Below are 21,961 nucleotides of genomic sequence, written 5' to 3'. Positions count from 1 at the left end.
TATATCAGCTATTTCATATGCTGGTTGGTGAAGTTCAGGCTTAGCGTTGGATGAAAATCACAAATTGGGAAAATCCCAAAAGGTCTCTAGTATTACACCAGGAGACCAACCTGCTATCTTAACTACATGATGAAGCTTGGACAATCAGTAGGTAATTCACTGAGTAATTTCCAGGACTTTTCCAAAGCCTGTTGGTTGGAACAAAGTTTAGGTTTAGGTTTGCACACAGAAATCTGATGAACCTATACATAATTACTACAATTGATTTCAGATCAGTTTTCAAGAAAATTCTGGAAATTTATCTCCAGATAAAAATTCTGGAAGTTTATCTCCAGAGGTTGATTCCACCAAGGTAGCTCTTACCTCTATGTTTATTAATGGGCTGAACTGGGACTTTTCCTTTCTAGTAAAAAGGAGCAGGGTGGAATGGGACATTATGTTCATTCCAGATTTAGTTAATCTGGCAAATCAGCTCTCTCACAGTTTAGATGAGTGACCTCAAAGGAAGACTAACATAACTCCAGCAACTGAAGCCTCCTAAACAAAATCAAAACCCTCTGAGTTTCTGCTTTTAGTGCAAAGATTCAGGACACAGTAAAATAATTTACCCAGAGGAGTTTCTCTTACCCATGAGAGTATATATTTGCTGGAGAAATATCTAGCAGCCTATTTATTCTTATGTCAACGAGTCAAAAGTAATCCATATTGTTTCATAAAACATCTGTAGATTGTTAAAATATATATTAAAGGTAGTGGTTACCATAGATTTGAGAATACTGATTACCTTTAGAGAGAAATGCTGTTACCAGGTTGGGGCAATTGTAGAAATAAAGTTGCCTACAAATTTTCCTTTTATTGTCTGAAGTGGTGATTGCATGCATGTGTGCATGCTAAGTCACTTCAATCATGTCCAACTTTTTTTGACCCCATGGACTGTAGCCCACTAGCTCCTCTGTCCATGGGATTCTCTAGACAAGAGTACTAGAGCGTGTTGTCATTCTCTCTCCAGGGGATCTTCCCAACCAAGGGATGGAACCCACATCTCTTATGTCTCCTGCATTGGCAGGTGGGTTCTTTACCACCAGCATCACTTACATGAGTGTTTTGTGAAACAATTCTGCTGTTTGTTTTATGAACATTTCTATATGTAGGCTACACTTTGCTAAACAAAAAACAGAAGGATTTCATAGAAACAAAAACTTGTGTCAAAGTTTTATCAACTTCCTTTGATTTGCTTTGGTCAATATTGACAATGAATCCATTGTGTTTATTACATAAATGTTTGCTTCTAAATCCACTGAAGCCAGTTATTATGTAAGGGACATTTTGTTTCATGATGTTATTTTCATGATATACTTGAAAGGACATTAGTTATTCATTAGCAAAGCTGAATGGAGCTCTGGCCAAGCCCCAGACAAAAGGTAAATAAAACAATAGAATCAAGGGAATCCAAATAACTAAGATTTTAGAAATGTGTTTTTTTTTTTTCTATTTTCAGAAGGTTGTGTGATCTTGTCACTTAAGCCAGGGTCCAGTAAGTTAATTAATTTCATAGAAATCAAACTTGAAACTTCCCAGTTAATGCACAGTGTTGTAAACGTCTATGACATTTGAAATCAGAGCAAATCAATGTTTTGCCAAACACAATCAAATAATATAATAAAGAAAAAACCTAAGCATTATTTTGAGTCAGAAATATATGAGTGCTCATTCACTTTCACTTTTCACTTTCACGCATTGGAGAAGGACATGGCAACCCACTCCAGTGTTCTTGCCTGGAGAATCCCAGGGATGGGGGAGCCTGGTGGGCTGCCGTCTATGGGGTCGCACGGAGTCGGACACGACTGAAGCGACTTAGCAGTAGCAGCATTCTTTAATACTTATTAAAATGTTTGAATGAACTCTCTGAAACATTCTAGTCAGTAAGTTTTGAGGTTCACTTGTTTTCATTCATCCCAACCTCTCCAAGACTTACTTCAAAAATGCACTATATTTTTCATAATATGACAATATATCATGACAGAAATGTTTATTGTTTTCATCTATTTTATAATCCTGTTCTTCAAATTGTTGTGAAATAAATGCATCAAAATATTTTTGTGTGTTTTTGAAAATGTTAGTGAGTCATAATCTAGAACCGTTTTTCAAAAGTCTGCTTGTTACCGAGCCCCTGTTTGAGTTCCCTGAGTCATGTAACAACCTAGAGGGGAGGGAGATGGGAAGAAGGATTAAGAGGGAGGGGACATTTGTATACCTGTGGTTGATTTCTGTTGATATTTGGCAGAAAGCAACAACATTCTGTAAAGCAATTGTCCTTCAATTAAAAAAATATTTTTTAAAGTGTGCTTGTACACAAATTTTATTTCTAAATAAGATTTCTAATTCAGTAGATTTGTGGAGTGGTCCAAGAAGAACTAAAAAGCCTCTTGATGAAAGTGAAAGAGCAGAGTGAAAAAGTTGGCTTAAAACTCAACATTCACAAAACTAAGATCATGGCTTCTGGTCCCATCACTTCATGGCACATAGATGGGGAAACAATGGAAACAGTGACTGACTTTATTTTGGGGAGCTCCAAAATCACTGCATATGGTGACTGCAGCCATGGAATTATGATGCTTGCTCCCTGGAAGAAAAGCTATGACCAACCTAGACAGCATATTAAAAAGCAGAGACATTACTTTGCCAGCAAGGGTCCATCTAGTCAGAGCTGTGGTTTTTCCAGTAGTCATGTACAGATGTGAGAGTTGGACTATAAAGAAAGTTGAGCGCCAAAGAATTGATGCTTTTGAACTGTGGTGTTGGAGAAGACTCTTGAGAGTCCCTTGGACTGCAAGGAGATCCAACCACTCAATCCTCAAGGAAATCATTCCTGAATAATCACTAGAAGGACTGATGCTGAAGCTGAAACTCCAATACTTTGGTCACCTGATGCAAAGAACTGACTCCCATTCCAAAGTCGCTCATTGGAAAAGACCCTGATGCTGGGAAAGATTGAAGGCAGGAGGAGAAGGGGATGACAGAGGATGAGATGGTTGGATGGGATCACTGACTTGGTGGACATGAGTTTGAGTCAGCTCTGGGAGTTGGTGATGGACAAGGAAGCCTGGCATGGTGCAGTCCATGGAGTCGCAAAAATTTGGACATGACTGAGTGACTGAAGTGAACTGAACCAAGTACCTCTGTTTTTGGAAAGCTCTATGAGAAAATTTCATATTCAGTGCAGTTTGGGAATAAATAAACTTCACAGAAATTCCTATTATCATAGTTCCTTCCATCCATAGGTGTTTGAGACTATGTCCTGGATGAAATAGTTCAATTTGTATTATATGTAATTTCCTCTTGTTTCCTAATTTTTAGGATCATTGTAACTTTTATGGAATACCAAAGTTAGGATATGCAGCTTTCTTTTTTATTCAAGGGTAATGATTAATACAAATTATATCTCTCCTTTTCCATACTCTACTTCTTTGGAACCAATTGAAAATTATGGCTTGGCTTCCTAAGAGATTTCTACATTTTTATTAAAACATTAACTACCATTTGAATGTAAGCATTCCCAGTGGATTTTCAAGTCAACCTTCTGAACAACTTAAATCAGTTACCCCACACATTATACACAGCAATGAAGATAAATTTTTACATTCATGAGCCTCAGTTTCAATACCACTGTCTAAGAAAGGGTGCTGTGTGCTGTGCTTAGTCACTCAGTTGTGTTCGACTTTTTGCAAACCCATGGACTGTAGCCTACAGGCTCCTCTGTCCATGGGCTTCTCCAGGCAAGAATACTGGAGTGGGTTGCCATGCCCTCCTCCAAGAGATCTTTCCCACCCAGGGACTGAATCCAGGTCTCCCACATTGACAGTGGATTCTTTACCATCTGAGCCATCAAGGAAGCCCAAGGCTTTAAGAAGTAAGATATTTGGGACATAACATGCCTATCCCAGTACATTGGTTTGCCTGACAATAAAGTTAACCCCATTCCTCAACCTTTCTGTTTTCAATAGAGTTAGAATAATAGAGTCCTTTGTAGTCATGTATTGACAGAGTTGGCAAAGCACAAATTTCAAGTCAAATAGGCCCACATTCAAATTTACAAGTACGCTTGCACTCTCTGAGCCTCATTTTTCTCATCCTTAAATAGGAATAATTGTGCCTTTTGTGTGGAAAGTATTGACCACAGGAAGAATCTATTATAAAAGAGCAAGGGAAATGGCATCAGGAGTAGACATAAGAAAAAGAGAAGGTTAACTTAATAAATTTAGGAGAAACTGGAGGACATTAAGGGAAGAGAAGAAAGACTGATTTTTTGAAAAGACAATATTTTTTAAAAAGTCCAAAAACCCAGGAAAAACCATGTAATGGTTCTTATTGCCTTAACCAAAGTAATAAGGAAAGCCAAGAACATAGTAGGGATCTAACAAGTAGATGCTAAAACTACTGTCAAAACAGCCCTGTAAATTCTTAATTTCAGGTGCCCACAGTATATCTGTCTTATAATAAGAACTTATATTTACACAAAAATATTTAAATACAGTAAACAGTTTTTAGATTGGAGGAGTAACAAATGTCTATCTAGTGCCATCCTGGGAGCAGGGAGGTTAATGTCTGGTCTACAATGAGAACTGTTTATCTTGTAATACCTAATATTCATTGAACACTTATTCTATGGAAGTTGCAGTTCTAAGTAATTTACACATGTGGACTTATTTAAATTTCTTTTTGCATTTGAGGAGTCTGAGACAAAGAGCTTAAGTAAATTATTCAAGGTCATGGAGCCTGCATGCAGATACACATAAGTAATATTAGCAATTACAGGATATGAAAGAAATCTTTTTGCACTCTAAGTTTTCCTATAATGTCTTAGTCATTTTTTGTTTGATTCCCTAGAAAAAAATAAAATTGCCAAAGATTACCTCTGTATGAAACTGGAGCTATCTTTTACAAAAAATATTACCTTTGAATATACTTAATTTTAAGATTTACATGCAAAGATAAATTCCTCATGCATTGACAGAAAATAGGTTTTCCAATCCACTTAATAAAAATAACATAAATTGGCAGAAAAAAATTAAAACAAACAGTATCATTTTACCGTAAAAATAAACTAGAGTTTTGCAATTGATATTTTTCTCCAGGTAGAAGACACTTTGAGTTTTTTGACCCTAACTATTTTGAAGTATCTGACTTTTTCTCTCCCCTTTCCCTTCCTTCTTTTATCATCTTAATTTCACAGACAAAGCTACGATAGGGATCATGGTAAACATTTTGATACTACTCTCAGAGAAGACCCCAGAACTTAAGGTATTGAATAGACACCCTTTTCCTTTTCCCATTTAGCTGAGATTTTTAAGATTTTAAACTTGCTAAAAATGGGTAAAAGGGGAACTAATTTGCAGAACTTTCTATTTATAATTTTGATGCATCAGCACATTACAGAACATCCCTCCACAGATATATAGACACCCTGCAGATGGAGTTCCATCTGTTCAGCCTGATTTTGCTACACGCTTAAGAACAAAGCCCAATCTTCGACCTTTTAAATTGCTGCTGCCTTAAACACTCACTACATTTCTATACAATACAGTTTGAATGCTTTCCTGCCTTGACTATTGTTTTATTTTTCCTGCAAAATAGTTGTTTTGCTGGAAGCTTTACCTCCATAGACAGTGTTACTTTAGGCAGGTATTGCCAGTTACATGTTTTATATGAATTTTAAATGTAAATTTATTCATTAAAATGCCTTTTGTTTGCACTAAAATTTAAAAAATAGTATACTTTGAATCAACACAATGAATGCATAAATGCTGTCTTAATAATTCTTTTGTTATTTTAATTAAAACTGTTTTTTTTCTACTGGTGTCTTTCAGTACTGAGTAAATGGACAAGGCATTGCATTAAAACTGCAAAGGCAAAAGAGTAGATTAAATCTCCAGGACACCTCAGCGTAAACATATGTCAGGCACACCGCATTGCCCTCTACTGTCCTGAGATACAGAAGCTAGGGTCAGGATGAACGATTTCTTGCCTCCCTCTGCAATCTCTTCCATCTTCTTTTCTAAGTGACTTAAAATGACAAATATAAAACAAAACAAAAATGACAGATGAAAATACGAAGTCTCTGCTAGCTGTTCCTCTACTTGAAGACCTAGAATTTGGGCAGTAGGTGGGGAATTTCTATCTTCAGGAATGAAGGCATCTAATTGCCTACATCCCTCATCAGTAGTAAATTTATGGCAGTACAGAACTTTTTTGTGCAATAAAATGTGATATACTGGAGACAAGTTTTAGAACATATATGAATAGGCAACAGTTTTATATAGAATAAATAGTGTTAAGTGTTTCTAGATCAATGGTTTCTTACTTTATAATTAATAATGCTACAGATCCACTTCTTCCCATCTGAGAATAGTCTGCTCATTGTATTCTTTACCTGAACAGAGGAGACTTGTAATTTCATTCAAACCTTCACTCCCTCTTTCTGCCTCCTTCTCTTTTAAACTAGACTGCTTCTCCTGAGAGTTCATAAAGAGATTCCTGTGCGTCTCCTTACTCTACCCATGAATAAACAAAAACAGCTTTTCTGATAATCCTCACTGTGCAAAGAATACCACTTTCCATCACACACACACACACACACACATAATCTCTTTGAACTTTTTGAGCTACCACCTGGCAGCAATTTCAGTGTGATTAAATTCCCTACTTTTTTCTCCTGCCAAGTGTACTTAGCAATGCAGTAGGAGCTTAAGGAGTTTTGGCTTAAAACTCAACATTCAGAAAACAAAGATCATGGCATCCAGTCTCATCACTTCATGACAAATAGATGGGGAAAAAATGGAAACAGTGAGAGACTTTATTTTGGGGGGCTCCAAAATCATTGCAGTTGGTGATTGCAGCCATGAAATTAAAAGACGCTTACTCCTTGGAAGAAAAGTTATGACCAACCTAGGCAGCGTATTAAAAAGCAGAGACATTACTTTGCTGACAAAGATCCGCTTAGTCAAAGCTATGCTTTTTCCAGTAGTCACATATGGGTGTGAGAGTTGGACCATAAAGAAAGCTGAACAGCAAAGAAATGATGTTTTTGAACTGTGATGTTGGAGAAGACTCTTGAAAGTCCCTTGGACTGCAAGGAGATCCAACCAGTCTATCCTAAAGGAAATCAGTCCTGAATATTCACTAGAAGGACTGATGCTGAAGCTGAAACTCCAATACTTTGGCCACCTGATGTGAAGTACTGACTCATTAGAAAAGACCCTGATAATAGGAAAAATTGAAGGCAGGAGGAGAAGAGGGCAACAGAGGATGAGATGTTTGGATGGCATCACTGACTCGGTGGACATGAGTTTGAGTCAGCTCTGGGATTTGGTTTGGACAGGGGAGCCTGGAGTGCTGCAGTCCCTGGTATTACAAAGATTCGGACATGACTGAGCAACTGAACTGAACTGAGGAACTTAAGGGCTGCAGTCAGACCGATGTGATTCTGAGTGAGATATCTGAAATTCTGTGAGAGGCGGAACCACCTGCCAAGAAGCTGTTAAGAACCAGTGATCTTCTAGTGGTGGACTTCAGTTCTCAGATCTTCTGAGTGGATCTGGTCACTGTGCTAGGCAGGTACAATAGAAGAACAGGCCGCTTCACAATTTGTACCAAACAGTACAGGGCAATGGAAACAATCACGTTTGAAACCACAGAATCCTGGTTTGAATACTGGTTTGCCAAGTATTTGTTCTGTGTTCATAGCTTTCTTCTTATACATGTAAATCCCATTTTTGCTCACATGAAACTGGCTTTCCCTAACATCTGCTACATACTTCCTATTGAACTGGCACCTTTATTTTCAGTTCTAGAACTCTTATTCTCAATGGGTTTAGCATACTTTTAGTATATGCACAAACACATGAGATTTTAAACAAATACAAAATTATGATCTTGCCACATGTAGTGAATGTTTACAGTATTTTCTCTCCCTTATTTTTTTTCCTTTTCTTTCTAGGCTTGGCTCTCACATTCAGGGTTCCAATTTTGGAGGTTTTTTTGAAACAGCCTATAAGTTAAACACTTTACATTTTCCAAAAAAAATTCCATGAACAAGTTTGTGATATCTTAATTTCTGATATGTAGTGATACTATTTCTAAAGTCTCTATGTTTTTCTGATATACGCTATTTTTGTATCAAATATGATCCATTTTGAAACACCTCACAGTTTAATGAGGGATAATAAATACCATTTAATAGCAAACATTTTATCTCATTTAACATTGAAATGTTTATTTTATTGTTTTATAGTAATAGAGGTCACAAAGAGTCAGACACAACTAAAGTGACTTAGCACAAACACACGCAAGTATATTTTTATCATTATATATAATTGCATCAAAAAAAGAAAATCACTGGTAAAATTAAGAGACTGAAAGGAATTATTGTGCAAAGCTAACGGGCCTACAAAGTGAAAATGAATGTCGCTCAGTTGTGTATGACTCTTTGCAACCCCATGGACTATATATTCTCCAGGCCAGACTGCTGGAATGGATAGCCGTTGCCTTCTCCAGGAGATCTTTCCAACTCCAGGATCGAACCCAGGTCTCCCACATTGCAGGCAGATTCTTTACCAGCTGAACCACCAGGGAAGCCCAAGAATACTGGAGTGGGTAGCCTATCCCTTCTCCAGGGGATCTTCTGGACTCAGGAATTGAACCAAGGTCTCCTGAATTGCAGGCAGATTCTTTACCAGCTGAGGGCCTACAAAGGTCTTTGACAGACCAAATAGACACTGACATATAAGGATGCTTCTGCTTCTGCTTTCAAAAGTAGTAAGTTGAAATGGAATTTCTCTTATACTGTAGGAAGAACAAAGCAGATAACATCTAAAATTACAGACTTTTTTAAATCTATAAAAGCTCCAAGAATCTAAGCAAACTGTAACTAATTAAAAATCCAAAAATGATCATCTTTCAGGAGAAAAGAGACACACTGCTGCTTTGTTCTCTGCAAAACAGTGGGGAAAAAGGAAGCTGCCATCTTTAGGAATTAGGAGAAACTAGCTGAATGTTTTACAATTGTTTAAAGTTGAGAGTAGACTGGTCTGAGTGTTTAGATTCTAGAAGAGTCTGAAGCTCAGAAGAATTTGTACTGACCCATCATCAGTTTCCCACAGGCCTTCATCAAGGGCTCACTCTGAAAACAGGGGTTCAGCAAGGTGAACAGCAAAGACGCATCTGAGCATTCCAAGTCCTGAAATAGTAGGGAGAGCTCACCTATGCCCAGGAGAGAAACCTATCATGTACATAATTTATATGAATCAATCTACCTACCTACCTACCTGTGTGTGTGTGTGCGCACGTGTGTATATGTGTAGAAAATGAGAAAGTAAAATTGATTCTAATCACAGGGAATCTAATCATCTACCACAAAGTCCTAAGATCAGATCAGTCTCTCAGTCATGTCCGACTCTTTGCAACCCCATGAATTGCAGCACACCAGGCCTCTCTGTCCATCACCAACTCCCGGAGTTCACTCAGACTCACGTCCATCGAGTCAGTGATGCCATCCAGCCATCTCATCCTCTGTCGTCCCCTTCTCCTCTTGCCCCCAATCCCTCCCAGCATCAGAGTCTTTTCCAATGAGTCAACTCTTCGCATGAGGTGGCCAAAGTACTGGAGTTTCAGCTTTAGCATCATTCCTTCCAAAGAAATCCCAGGGCTGATCTCCTTCAGAATGGACTGGTTGGATCTCCTTGCAGTCCAAGGGACTCTCAAGAGTCTTCTCCAACACCACAGTTCAAAAGCATCAAGGGAGTTAACAAAAAGTGTTTTAATTTTAGTAGTATTTGTTAGCAGCAGTAGTGCTCTAGTAATAGAATTAGCAAGAAATTAAGCAGCAAGTTTTAAAGTCAATACCTAAAGTCAAGAGCATTTCTATATATCGGTAAAAAAACAAATTGAGAATGGAATTTGTAAAATACCAGTAATGTATATTATATCACATATTCATTAGCTTCAAGGCCTTTAGACAAGGACTGACCTCCTGGAGGGAGGGATTTCAGCCATCAGATGGCCTCTGAATTCCAGCTGCAATAGCAAATCTTTCCTGAGTCTCCAGCCTGCCAGCCTTTGTGGATTTTGGACTTTCCAGCCTTCAAAATCACATGAGCAAATTCCTTAATATTTATTTTTAGATTTATCTCACAACTTCCTGTTTCTCTAGAGAATAGTGACTACTAGAGCCACACATGCCTATTTTCATTTAGCAATGAAAATTCCTTTCAATGTATTTCATAAAGAAATGCTATTCATCCTTCCACTGAAGTCCATTTATGCATAGGTCCAAAACCCAGGATGATATGCTTCTTAGGAAACAATGTAGAAGTAGGATTGAATAATTATGTATTAACTTTATAACATCATCACTCATAAAAGTGTATCATTCTGATACTAAATGAGGGGTATTGTGTTTAGAAATTCATATGATGTGGGCAACAATGTGTCTCACACCATGAGAGAGAAAGCAGCAGCACATTTTAAGGAGGCTTTTTTTTTTTTAAAGATAAAGTGACTCTGAAGCCTTTGAATAAATGTCTTAGATGAATGAGCTCAAACTATTGGACACTGTATTGTGCTCTCTAAGCATCTGGTCAATATTTCTATGATATCATTTGACTCATCACAGTTGGTCAGGAATCCAAACCTGGGTAACCATTCACTTGGCTAATTGTTCTAACTCATGAGATAAGGTTTTGAAGAAGAAAGAATAACCATAGTCAATCGAGATTCTCTATGTCCCAAACTATTTGAATTTTGAATCCAACATTTTCTCCCCACTCCCATCACCTGCCTAAGGAAAGGATGAGTTCTTTTTTAGCAAAGTTTAAAAATCTGGTGACTTAATTTTGTGACCAAAATAGTCATTCTTGATTTAATCCACTCATAAGAGGGAAACTTCTCAATTTTTCCATCCCCAAATATTGTTTCATTTTAAAGTTTAATAATTCAGAAAGAATACTACTTTACTATTTAAAAATAAAGGTAGAAAGGTAAAATGCTGAAGATGAGAAAATCTGTAATTTTTTAAAAGTGATTCACACTTAACAGGACACTTCAAAATTAGTTTTCAGTAGAGACATAGTGAGTCTGAGTGAACTCCGGGAGTTGGTGATGGACAGGGAGGCCTGGTGTGCTGCGATTCATGGGGTCACAAAGAGTCAGGCATGACTGAGTGACTGATCTGATCTGATCTGAAAGACATAGTAACAATAAAATTTTTCCTTTACTCATGAAGTTATGAGAACATCATCTTCTCTGAAATCCTTCCTAACTTGGTTCAGAAAGTCATGGAATGTAGATCTCTAGTGTACTACGAAGTGGGGAATCCTCTCATCTCACTCTCTCTTCTAGATTTGTATATATTAATCCTTACAATTCCCTCAAAGCATGCTGTTCTGTGGTATTTTTTTTATATTCCCAACAATGGCTGACACTTCCATGTTGGTACTTTGATATTTCTCATTAATCCAAAGTAGGCTGCATTGTTCAAGACCGCAAATAATCTTCGTGCCTTATATTGACCATTTATTAATACACTTGTTTATTACTGCATATATAAACCAAACATATTCTTATATCCTCATTTAATACTCAGTTTCCATGTTCTCAAACTGGCATTTCAGTATACAAGAAGAATACTCTCCTTTCATTCTCTAAATGATTGTTATTTCTATTTAATTGGACTCTACAAATTAGGAAAAAAGTAAAAATATTTGAATTATATACCATGATGCACTCAAAATAATCTTTTCATATTTTTGACACTTTGTCTCTGAGTCAAGGAAGATTTCCTTCTCCTGAAGACATTCAAAGCAGTAAAACAAATAAAAATGAACAAATATGAATCACCCCATACAGTGAATTTGTCCTGACAGGACAATGTAGGCTAAGTTTCTATTTATAATGAGTGCACAGCCTTACAGATTCAATGTCTCAATTATTTTCCAGTTTCCCCACTATACAAATAAGATGAGTGGGTAAGGATTGGTTTCCTTAAAGCCAGTAGCCAAATTTTAGAAAACGGAAGTGGCATTCGTATTCTTTTGAATAAAGAAAGGATACATCTCAAGGGGAGAAGGAAAGGAGGTAGTTTACCTCACTATAAACACCTATTCAGTATTAGAGTATTCTTTAACTTAGATACTGCATGACATCACTCTTACCAATCTAACATTTGGATGGAGATACAGTTTTATAAATCTGAGTTTTTAAAACTCCTCCAAGGAAAGAAACTCTAGGTAGCCCTATTCTGTGTTCCAACAAAATAGCTGTAATTCAGGTGGTATAGGGTCCATCCCCAAGTCAGAAAACTATAGTAAGTTATTATTCTATGAGCATCTTCTAGTGCTAGGCTTAAAGTATACATATTATCATTAAATATTCAAGATCTATAAGATTTCATATCATTTACTTTGTGCCAGGTATTAGCATAGGTAGTATTATTATTTTGAGTTTAAAGATGAAGAAACTGAAGTATAGAAAGTGAGGTAATTTATTAGCTAATGTCCTGGCTAGTATAGCAAAAGCCAAAGTTAAAAGAGAATTTTTGGCAGTGATGCTAACATATTTTAAACCAAAAACATCATATGCTTAATAAATATTGAACTAAACTGAGCTGAATTTCACTATGTTCACAATTTTAAAATGTGGTTTTGACCAAGTTACATATATTTTAGTTTGAAACAAAGAGAAAAATGAATTGGCAATAAAAATGCCATTATCTAGCTGTCTTTCAAGCTCAAATCTCTGAGGATCAAAATTAAAAGCCTTTCTGAGAATACAGGAATCAAAAATAAAACACACACACACACACATACATACACACAACTCTTAAGGCTACTTGAGACATATTCAATTACTTTAAAATATATTACAGCATGAGCTATGAATCTGTTTTTTTAAGAAAATAACTTTCCATATGCCTAGTAATTTATCATAATTCATTGCTTTTTTCATGCAATATTTTATTCACTACTTAAAGTACAAAAGCACATAGTTCCCTTCATCTAAAATCTAACATTTAAGTAACTCATGATGTCGGGTTCAAATACTCAGAGTGGTGACATCACACATTCTCAGGAGGGTATGAAATGAATCTTTTTCATGTGTTTATTTTCAAATTGTATTTATTTTTTATTTTCTCCAGTTTTTTTTTTCTACTGGGGGCATTTTCAATTAATTCATATGGTCTTTTTATATATGAAAACTTTGCCTTTTCTGTTGCAAATATTTTTCTCATTCTCATTTCTTTGTTTTCTGACTTCACATTAACCACAGAGAAATGACTAGTGTTTATGTAGTCAATTCTGTCTTTAACTCATATACATAGCCGTATCTCACCATGCTTATATTTCTAATTGCCTAATATCCACAACTGAATATTACATAAATACTTCTAGTGTTTCATTTCATATCATGTCATCCTTTTACCTGTATACAGTGCGTGCTTAGTCGCTTCAGTCATGTCTGACTCTCTGCTACCCCATGGACCATGGCCTGCCAGGCTCCACTGTCTATGGGATTACCAGGCAAGAATACTGAAGAGCCTTGGCCAACTGCCTTGCCTTGGTTATGGAATAAATTTAATCTTAATTCAGCCACTGGCTGAGGCAACAGACTGCACCTAGAAAAACTAGATAGCACTTTTGCATTTGCCTTTTGTGATAGGCTTTGTTTTCTGCTCTTGAGTTCCCTACTGACACTGAAGTAGAAACCAATGTGGTTTTAGTGCCTGTAAACACGAGCTATGAACATGTAGAACAGTTACTGTCCTCTGTGTGAATCTGTGATGGGAGTCAGTCTTTTGGTGGATAAATTCCTTTCCTTTCCTCCTCCTCCTGGACTTCCTGTTTCTAGTGTTCTATTATATCTGACCTGTTGGAAATTCTGTACAATTGAGCTATTGCTTATGCTTGATCCAGTAGGTGACCAACTCAGTCATGCACCTGATACATGTTGCTCCTTCCTATCTCTCTCTCCCTCATATTTGCTTCTCAATCACTGTATTCCCTAACAACGTATTAACATGCAAATACCAGCTTCAGGCTCTGATCTCTGGGCATCCCATACTAAGGCAGATGTGTAAGAGAACTAGTTAATATGGCAAAAGCGGGCTTCCCAAATGGCACAGTGGTAAAGAATCCACCTGCCAATGCAGAAAACGTGGGTTCAATCCCTAGGTTGGGAATATGCCCTGGAGGAGGAAATGACAACCCAATCCAGTATCCTTGCCTGAAAAATCCCATGGATAGAGGAGCCTGGCAGGCTACAGTTCATGGGGTCACAAAGAGTCAGACATGACTGAGCAATTGAGCACTACAGGGATTACAGAAAGACTAATATGTCCAAAAAGTGAACAACTGTTTCCTTAAACCTATTATTCACATTGTTTTCTGCATCTTAGTAAATGAAAACTCCATTTTTAAAGGCCTCCAGCCCACAGTTTTGAAGCAATTCCTTTCTTCTCTCTTTTTCTCATACTTCACATCTAATCCATTAACATGCATTGGTGTATATACCTTGAAAATACATCTAGAAATTATCCTTTCTCTCCACTTACACCAACCAAAATTATTCACGTCCAAGGTACCAACAAGATTCCTTAAGATTTTTTCAGCATTCTTCCAAGTGGTACCCAGGTTTCTGCATTTGACCCCTGCAATCTATTCTTCACATATTAGAGGATAAATTATTTTATAAATGTATATCATATCATGTCCCTACTCTTCATACAACCTTTCACAGATTTTACATTTACTCAGATTGAAGTAAACACCTTACAATGGTCTATAAACCCTACTTGTTTTAAATACTTGGTTTTTCTGTAACTTTATTTCCCTGGTATACATCCGTTTTTTCTCCTAATCACAGATCTTCTTACTAGATATCAAACATACCAAACATGCTCCATTGTTATGACTCTTTCTACTTGCTACATACTATTAGCTTGTCAAAAGCATTTAAATAGATATCAAGCCACTTTTGAGCCCAGCCCCTGATACATAGTAGGATCATAATAATTGTCAGTTGTTATGACATTTTCAAGTAGAAACTGCTATTATTCTTAGTGCCTCAGTCTTATTAGTAAAATGAGTACAATGATTATATCACCAGTGATAAAAATGAGACTATTTCCTTCTGAGTTCATGTGAGGAAATATGATGGGGTAGCATGAGACAGTGGTCCATAGCCTGGAAAGCATTACACAAATGCTGGTAATTATTTAATATTTAATGTATTCATTGCATTATTTTTTCACATCTCTAAATACTTGTCATGTCTTTGGATGACTGTGTCATGGTTACAGATTTTTTAACAGATTATGTTAATATGTCACCAATATGTCGCCACATTCTTGCCTTCTCCTCTCCTTCCATTCCCTTCCTATTATCTAACTGACATACATATTTCTGGTCCTGTTTCATCCTTCCTTCTAGCAATTATTCTACTGATTTGTTTAAAGTCCCTCTCACCATTCTTTTCCAGTCTCATTTTTCTCTCTCCTAGATTCTCTTCCATTTTCTCTTTTCATTTTCTAATATAACTTTGGGATTTCTAAGCCAATGTTTGATGTCAGGGTTTGGAGTTGTTTGTTGCCATGGATACCGTTTTAGCTACTTGCCCACAGGAGGGAGCCCTCTACCTGTTAAAAGGTAGGTTAGCAGCAGCATTTTGTTTTGTTATGGAAGAGGACAGTGGCAAAGGAATCAATTAACAACAGAGGCATAAAATGATTTATTTTCTCATAGTGTATGACTCTTACTGGGTACAAGTACGGCATTTGACTTACTCTCTAGACATAAATTAGAGGCACCGTAGACAGTTACTCATATAACACAATAAGAAAGACATCTAACCTCTCACTGAAAAAATATTTCTTCTCATTTTTTTTTTTTTTACTATCCCTATCTCTTTGCATTGAAACTCAACATGAAATACCTATCAAGAATCTCATGCAACTAGATCTCAGTTCTTATAGGAGAAAGAAAAGTCAAAACCACTGGTTCTGAAAGAACACAAGGTCTAAATGGTCAAAGCAATGGAGTTCCCAGATAACTGCAGTGTTTTGTAAGATTTGCTTAGAAGTGTAGCGTCCTTGAAACCAAGGGGATTTCAAAAAATCTCTTCACTTTCCCAATGCTCTTTTGGGACAACTATGTCAAGGCAAAAATAATTTCATTCGGGGCTAAAGAGTCTTTTCTAACCCAGGAACCTTGAAAATATCTCTTCATAGTTCCAGCACTAACAGCCCCACAAAACACACCACGCCTAAGACCTTGAGATTCCTTAAGATAGACGAGATCCTATGGCCTTCTGAGGCAGTAATCTCTGTTCATTCATCCAACCTTGATTAGTATGACCAGACTTATTGTCAGCTTCTCGCTTGAATCTTTTTCCTTGGCTATCCACTTTTAAGTCCCAGCTATTTAGAATTTACATTGGTAGAAAACACCAAGTTATAGTTATACCTAAAATAGCCACCAAGCAAATGTTACTTCCTATAGACAAAAATAAAAGAAACAAGCTAACACTCTTAAAGATGATGTTTTAGGTCAAATATGAAGAAGAGAGCTTTGAGTAGTCAAAGCTGGTGGACCAAGGTCACGGTACTTTCAAAAATATCAATTCTAACATTCTATATTTCTTAAGGAAAAGAAATCTATATGTCCAAATTAATGTGGAATAAAGTTGACATGAAAAGAGAGCAGCAGTTTAAATTACTTGTGTGAAGTTTTCAGCTAATTTATCATATATCAAATGCTCATTTATTATAAATAATATTAATTAAAATTCAAAGATTAGACTACACTCACATAAATAAAATCTAAGCTTCATTAATGAAAAAGATACTATAGCTTTTTAGGAGGATAAAGATCCAGCTTCAAAATGCTTCATTTTTGTCAACATTTATGATGGAAATCTTTTATATGAGGGTCTAAAAGTAATTTAAGAGCAGAAAGGTGATCAGTTGTGTCTAACTCTTTGTGAGCCCATGGACAACCCATGGGATTCTCCATGCCAGAATACTGGAGTGGGTAGCTGTTCCCTTCTCCAGGGGATCTTCCCAACCCAGGGATCAAACCCAGGTCTTCCACATTGTAGGTGGATTATTTACCAGCTGAGCCACAAGGGAAGCCAGGGAATACTGGAACAGGTAGCCTATCCCTTCTCCAGAAGATCTTCCCGACCCAGGAATTGAACCCACATCTTCTGCATTGCAGGTATATTCTTTACCAACTGAGCCACAAGGGAACCCCATCTGTTAGACAAGCAGGGACTAAAGGAAGAATTTCTTCATAAAATCAGAATCATTGTGGCTTTTGCCACTGTTTCCCACATTTAAAGTCCTTATCTGTTCTATAACTCAATGAAGAAGTCAAAGACTGATTCTTTTTAGGTCTCATTTAACACTGCAAGTCAGAGCAAAGCTGAGAACTTAAAAATAATGATAAATAGAGCATAAATTTATATAACAAAACTATTTTTGTTTTATACTAAAGCAATATAACAAAAGAATTAAGTTCTAAGATCTGCAAAGAGCTATCAAAAGATGATACTATTTATAGCTAAATATGGAAAATATAGCTAAATTTGGAAGAGGGTCAAGGCCTGAGGGGTTAATTAAAATCTCCTAATATTTAAAAACAAACAAACAAACAAACATGCTAGCCATAGACAGTGCGTTGATCCTAAAATGCTTCATTCCAAATGCTGTGAAAAGTGAAAGTGAAAGTTGTTCTGTCCTGTCTGACTCTTGGCGACTCCGTGGACTGTAGCCTGCCATACTCCTCTGTCCATGGAATTCTCCAGGGCAGAATACTGGAGTGGATAGCTGTTCCCTCTCCAGGGGATCTTCCCAACCCAGGGATCAAACCCAGGTCTCCCGCATTGTGGGCAGATTCTTTACCTTCTGAGCCACCAGGGGAAGCAAAATGCTACATGTAAGCCAAAGAAGGAAAACAAAAATAAACTCAAAAAAGCAAATTATCTAAAGGACATTAGCTACTAAATAACTCACCAATATGGAGAAGGAAATGGTAAACTACTCCAGTATTCTTGCCTGGAGAATCCCATGGACAGAGGAGCCTGGCAGGCTACAAACCATGGGGTCACAAAGAGTCAGAGTGACTTAGCGCCTAAACAATAACTCACCTGTATCTCTGTGGAAAAGAAAAAATGTGCCACCAGCACCAAAACAACAAAAACTAGTAACATTTGGAGCTTTAATGATGAAAGCTGTTTCAAAATTTTCACTGAAATGTTGCAGTTTTACCTGAGCAAACCATTAAACCACTACTAAGAGAACTGAGCTGACTGCATCTCTACACATAACACCTGTGAACCTAGTCTTGTTTTGAAAACATATATTTACATACATGTATGAATGCATGCATACATTATATTATCTATCCTTTATTTAGTCTGTAGCTATTTAATCTTACTTTTATTCGAACCTACTTGTTTAGACTTGCTCTGTGACTTTAAATTACTTTTTTTAAAAAATTTTATTTTATTTTTAAATTTTACATAACTTGGATCTACTTGTTTAACATTAGAGTAAAAGACAATTCTAATACAAATTTATGTGTGATTGTTGATCCAAACTGTCAAGAATATTTTTAAGCATGCCAAAAAAAAAAAAAAGACAGTCATTTACAAAGTCTTGGCTTTGGGCAGTGAGTTATTGACTCAATCTTTTGTCCTTTCCTACATGAATCATCAATTACACATATGGCTTTTGAAAACTAAGGTGGAGATATAAATTACCACAGGTTTTCTCACTGACCTCTCTTACTTTGCTCTCAGGCTTTGCAAATATAATTATCATTTACATCAAAATCCTTTTGCTAGGTTATTTGAAAAACAAGATGTTTACCTCTCTTTACAAGGGGAAATGATCCAGATTTGTTGGCCTAATACATAAAAATACTAAATGAAAGAAGTCTTTGCAATCTCTCTGTATTCTTCCCAACATATCTGTGATGATGCAAAAAGCTGGCCTAAATAAAGGAGCACAGCATAAAGATTAATTTCCCTGTTAAGGCAGCCAAAAGTTAACATTTAGCTAAAAGCAGTATCTTGGATTTTTCTTCCTCAGAGGCATGACTGTTGCACATTTATTCATAGGAGATTTATGGTGGCAATACTTTTCTGTACCTACATGTTTGTTGCCCATCCACATTTGCACTTTTTTTCTACTTTAATAATATTTCAAGGGGTATGTGTGTGTGGGACATGCGGAGATGTCCATGCTCTGAACCTTGTTACTTGTCCTTAGTTTTTGAACCTTCCCTTTGATGTTCCTTCTTTCTTACTCCCTTTGCTTTGTGATAAGGTATACGTTTCTGCATCCCTCTTTCTTCTTGACAGTCCTTATGTGAATCTTGGCATGAAGTCCTCTTTCTGCATGCTCCACCTAGTCCCATGCTCCGGCCTGAATTTAAGGTTACAATCTTGGCATGATCCCAGCTCCATTCCCCTTGTAAAACCTTGAAGTTGTACAGTAAGAACACTGTCATTTACAAGCACAACTATGATTCAGCAGGTTTCTATTTGTAGCCCATTTAATTTCTTGTGGAGGATATGTCATTTATTCTGAAAAGCTATTTTAGAAGGAAAGAACCCGCCTTGGTGGATCTACTGAGCCTATGTGTATATCAATCATAGTTGCTATTTCATAGATGTGTTTACATTTTATTTCTTGCTGCTCGAATCTATAAGCTCTTTGAGATCTACATTTACTTGTTTTTATATGCCCCTTAGCCAGAACTATACTAGGCATATAACAGAATCTTAATAAATATTTACAGAATGAATAAATCCTCACAACAAGCCAGTAATGTAGGTATCATTAGCACATTTTAAATTAAGAAACTCATGAATGGGAGATGTTAAATAACTTGTCCCAGTTCTCACTGTAGATAAATAGTAAAACAGAGACTTAAACTTCAGGTAAGTCTGACCCTGTGGCTTACTCTTTATAGCATCTTGTTATACCCTGTATGAACTCAGATACTTTTTTCATTATTCACAGAATTACATTTATATTGACACTGTTTTCACTGTTGCTGTTATTTTTATTTTTATCCCATGTGAAAATTCAAGACCGAAAATAATGATCTGTAAATACAACTGTATCTAAATGAAAGTTAGTTTGCTTTGGGTTTTCTGAATAAGGAGAATTTTTATTTGGATGACATCAAATTAAGACTAGTGATAGTAAATACTAAGAATAATAAATTAGAAATGAAAGTGCAATGTTGTATTTAAAATCAGAGTTCATGATCATAATCACACTAGAAGAGATGTTGAAATTAGCCTAGTAGCCAGCATAATTTTACCTAGGAGCAATATTCCTAAGGCATTTACTATGACTCTGAATCTGTTGTTTTGCTTTGCTATAATTGTAGTTCTTTTCCCCAACCTTTCAAAATGTGGCTATAGGGAAATGTTATTACAACTTATTTAGTTTAGCTGGGCTTCATTAAAGGCTAATCGGCTCTTGTAATCTATTTTACATGTTTCTGTACCACTTGCTGAATTGTATCTTCTCAAAATAACATTTTAATATCTTTATCAATAAGAACCACAAGTAAACTTGGGAACTTTATAAAAACATTCAATGTTCATGTCCCCAGGCATTCATGAAAATAAAAGAAAATAACTTCCCAGGGAATACCATATAGAGAGGGATTCTGCCTGTATTTTGTGGGTAGCAAAATTCTGTACAAAATTCTGTTTGTATTTTGTCTGTATTCTGTCTTATTTTGTAGTAAGAGGTGGCAAGCCATTCTGAAAGGAAATGAATAGGATGTTGACACATGACATGTATTTTTGAAAATGTTTTTCACTTTAAGTCTTCTTTTAATAAGTACATACAGTTTCCTTCTCAGGATATTTATTTCTGTAATTTTGCCTTACATGGACCCAGTATCATAGAGAATATTGTTATACTAAAAACAATACTCCAAAAGGCTTAGTGGTAAAGACAGTAAGAGAAAAATGAACTTTTGACCCTAATCACAGAAAAGCCTGTAGAAATATACTCATAGCTTCCTTGAACGTGAAAATGAAGTCGCTCAGTCCTGTCCAACTCTTTGTGACCCCATGGACTGTAGTCTACCAGGCTCTTCCATCCATGGGATTTTCCAGGCAAGGGTACAGAGTGGGTTGCCATTTGCTTCTCCAGGAGATCTTCCCAACCACAGGGATTGAACCCCGGTCTCCCTCATTGTAGGCAGACGCTTTACCATCTGAGCCACTGGGGAAGTCCCTCATAGCTTCCTTAGATATTGGTTATACTGGAGGTCTATTTAGCACTAAACGTTGCTTTCCTAATATTTGGCAAAATTTTGATGCTACACAATTTTCACATTGAAAGTGTTTCTTTCCCAGATATAGTAAAAACATTTACTTCTATTTTCTAATATTTTAATAGACTTTCACCTTATAATAAATATGTAACTGTTCAGCTGCATTATCATAATTTTTAATTGTTGAGGGACAGTCTCACTTTTATAATGTAAAAAACAAGACCTATATACTCAAATAAAAGAGAATATTGAGGTTCTTTTCACTTAGCTGTAGGGTGATATTTCCTCCCATGGAAAGTTTAGAGTATGCCAATAGACACTTTGTTATTTTCCCTGCATCCACCATTATTGACTAACTATGTAGCTATGTTGGTGTACTCAGATTCTGATCATTTTCATCATTCTTTTTTTCCCTCTGTTCTTTAGGCTGCAGAGCTTATATCCATCAGTTTTCATACAGTTATAGCTTTCGTCTGTCAGGTCAAAAACTATTACTGAGATCCTCTAATGAGTTTTCCATTTCAGTTACTGTACTTTTCAACTCCATAGTTTCCATTTGGCTCTGTTTTGTCATGCCTATCTTTTTCTGGATAGCCTTAGAGATG

General features: G+C 36.4%; 1 long non-coding RNA gene across 6 annotated transcripts in view; it reads right to left on the bottom strand.

Moving 5' to 3' along the window:
* LOC123332758 overlaps positions 1-21,961 on the bottom strand; it is a 270,253-nt gene that overhangs the window by 69,103 nt on the left and 179,189 nt on the right. Inside the window, exon 3 of one of the 6 annotated variants that reach the window (XR_006549767.1) lies at positions 8,624-8,841. The exons of 1 other annotated variant lie outside the window; for it this stretch is intronic. This is a non-coding gene — a long non-coding RNA (uncharacterized LOC123332758). Of the gene's footprint in view, positions 1-8,623; positions 8,842-8,882; positions 9,259-10,977; positions 11,235-18,360; positions 19,533-20,717; positions 20,836-21,961 lie in introns of those variants that run through there. 4 more of the 6 variants (XR_006549771.1, XR_006549770.1, XR_006549765.1 and 1 more) reach the window with 4 other exon arrangements.

This window comes from Bubalus bubalis, chromosome 3, assembly GCF_019923935.1.
Source record: "Bubalus bubalis isolate 160015118507 breed Murrah chromosome 3, NDDB_SH_1, whole genome shotgun sequence".
In the NCBI taxonomy this organism is placed as follows: Eukaryota; Metazoa; Chordata; class Mammalia; order Artiodactyla; family Bovidae; genus Bubalus; species Bubalus bubalis.
This window is presented reverse-complemented; position numbering and strand designations above follow the sequence as displayed.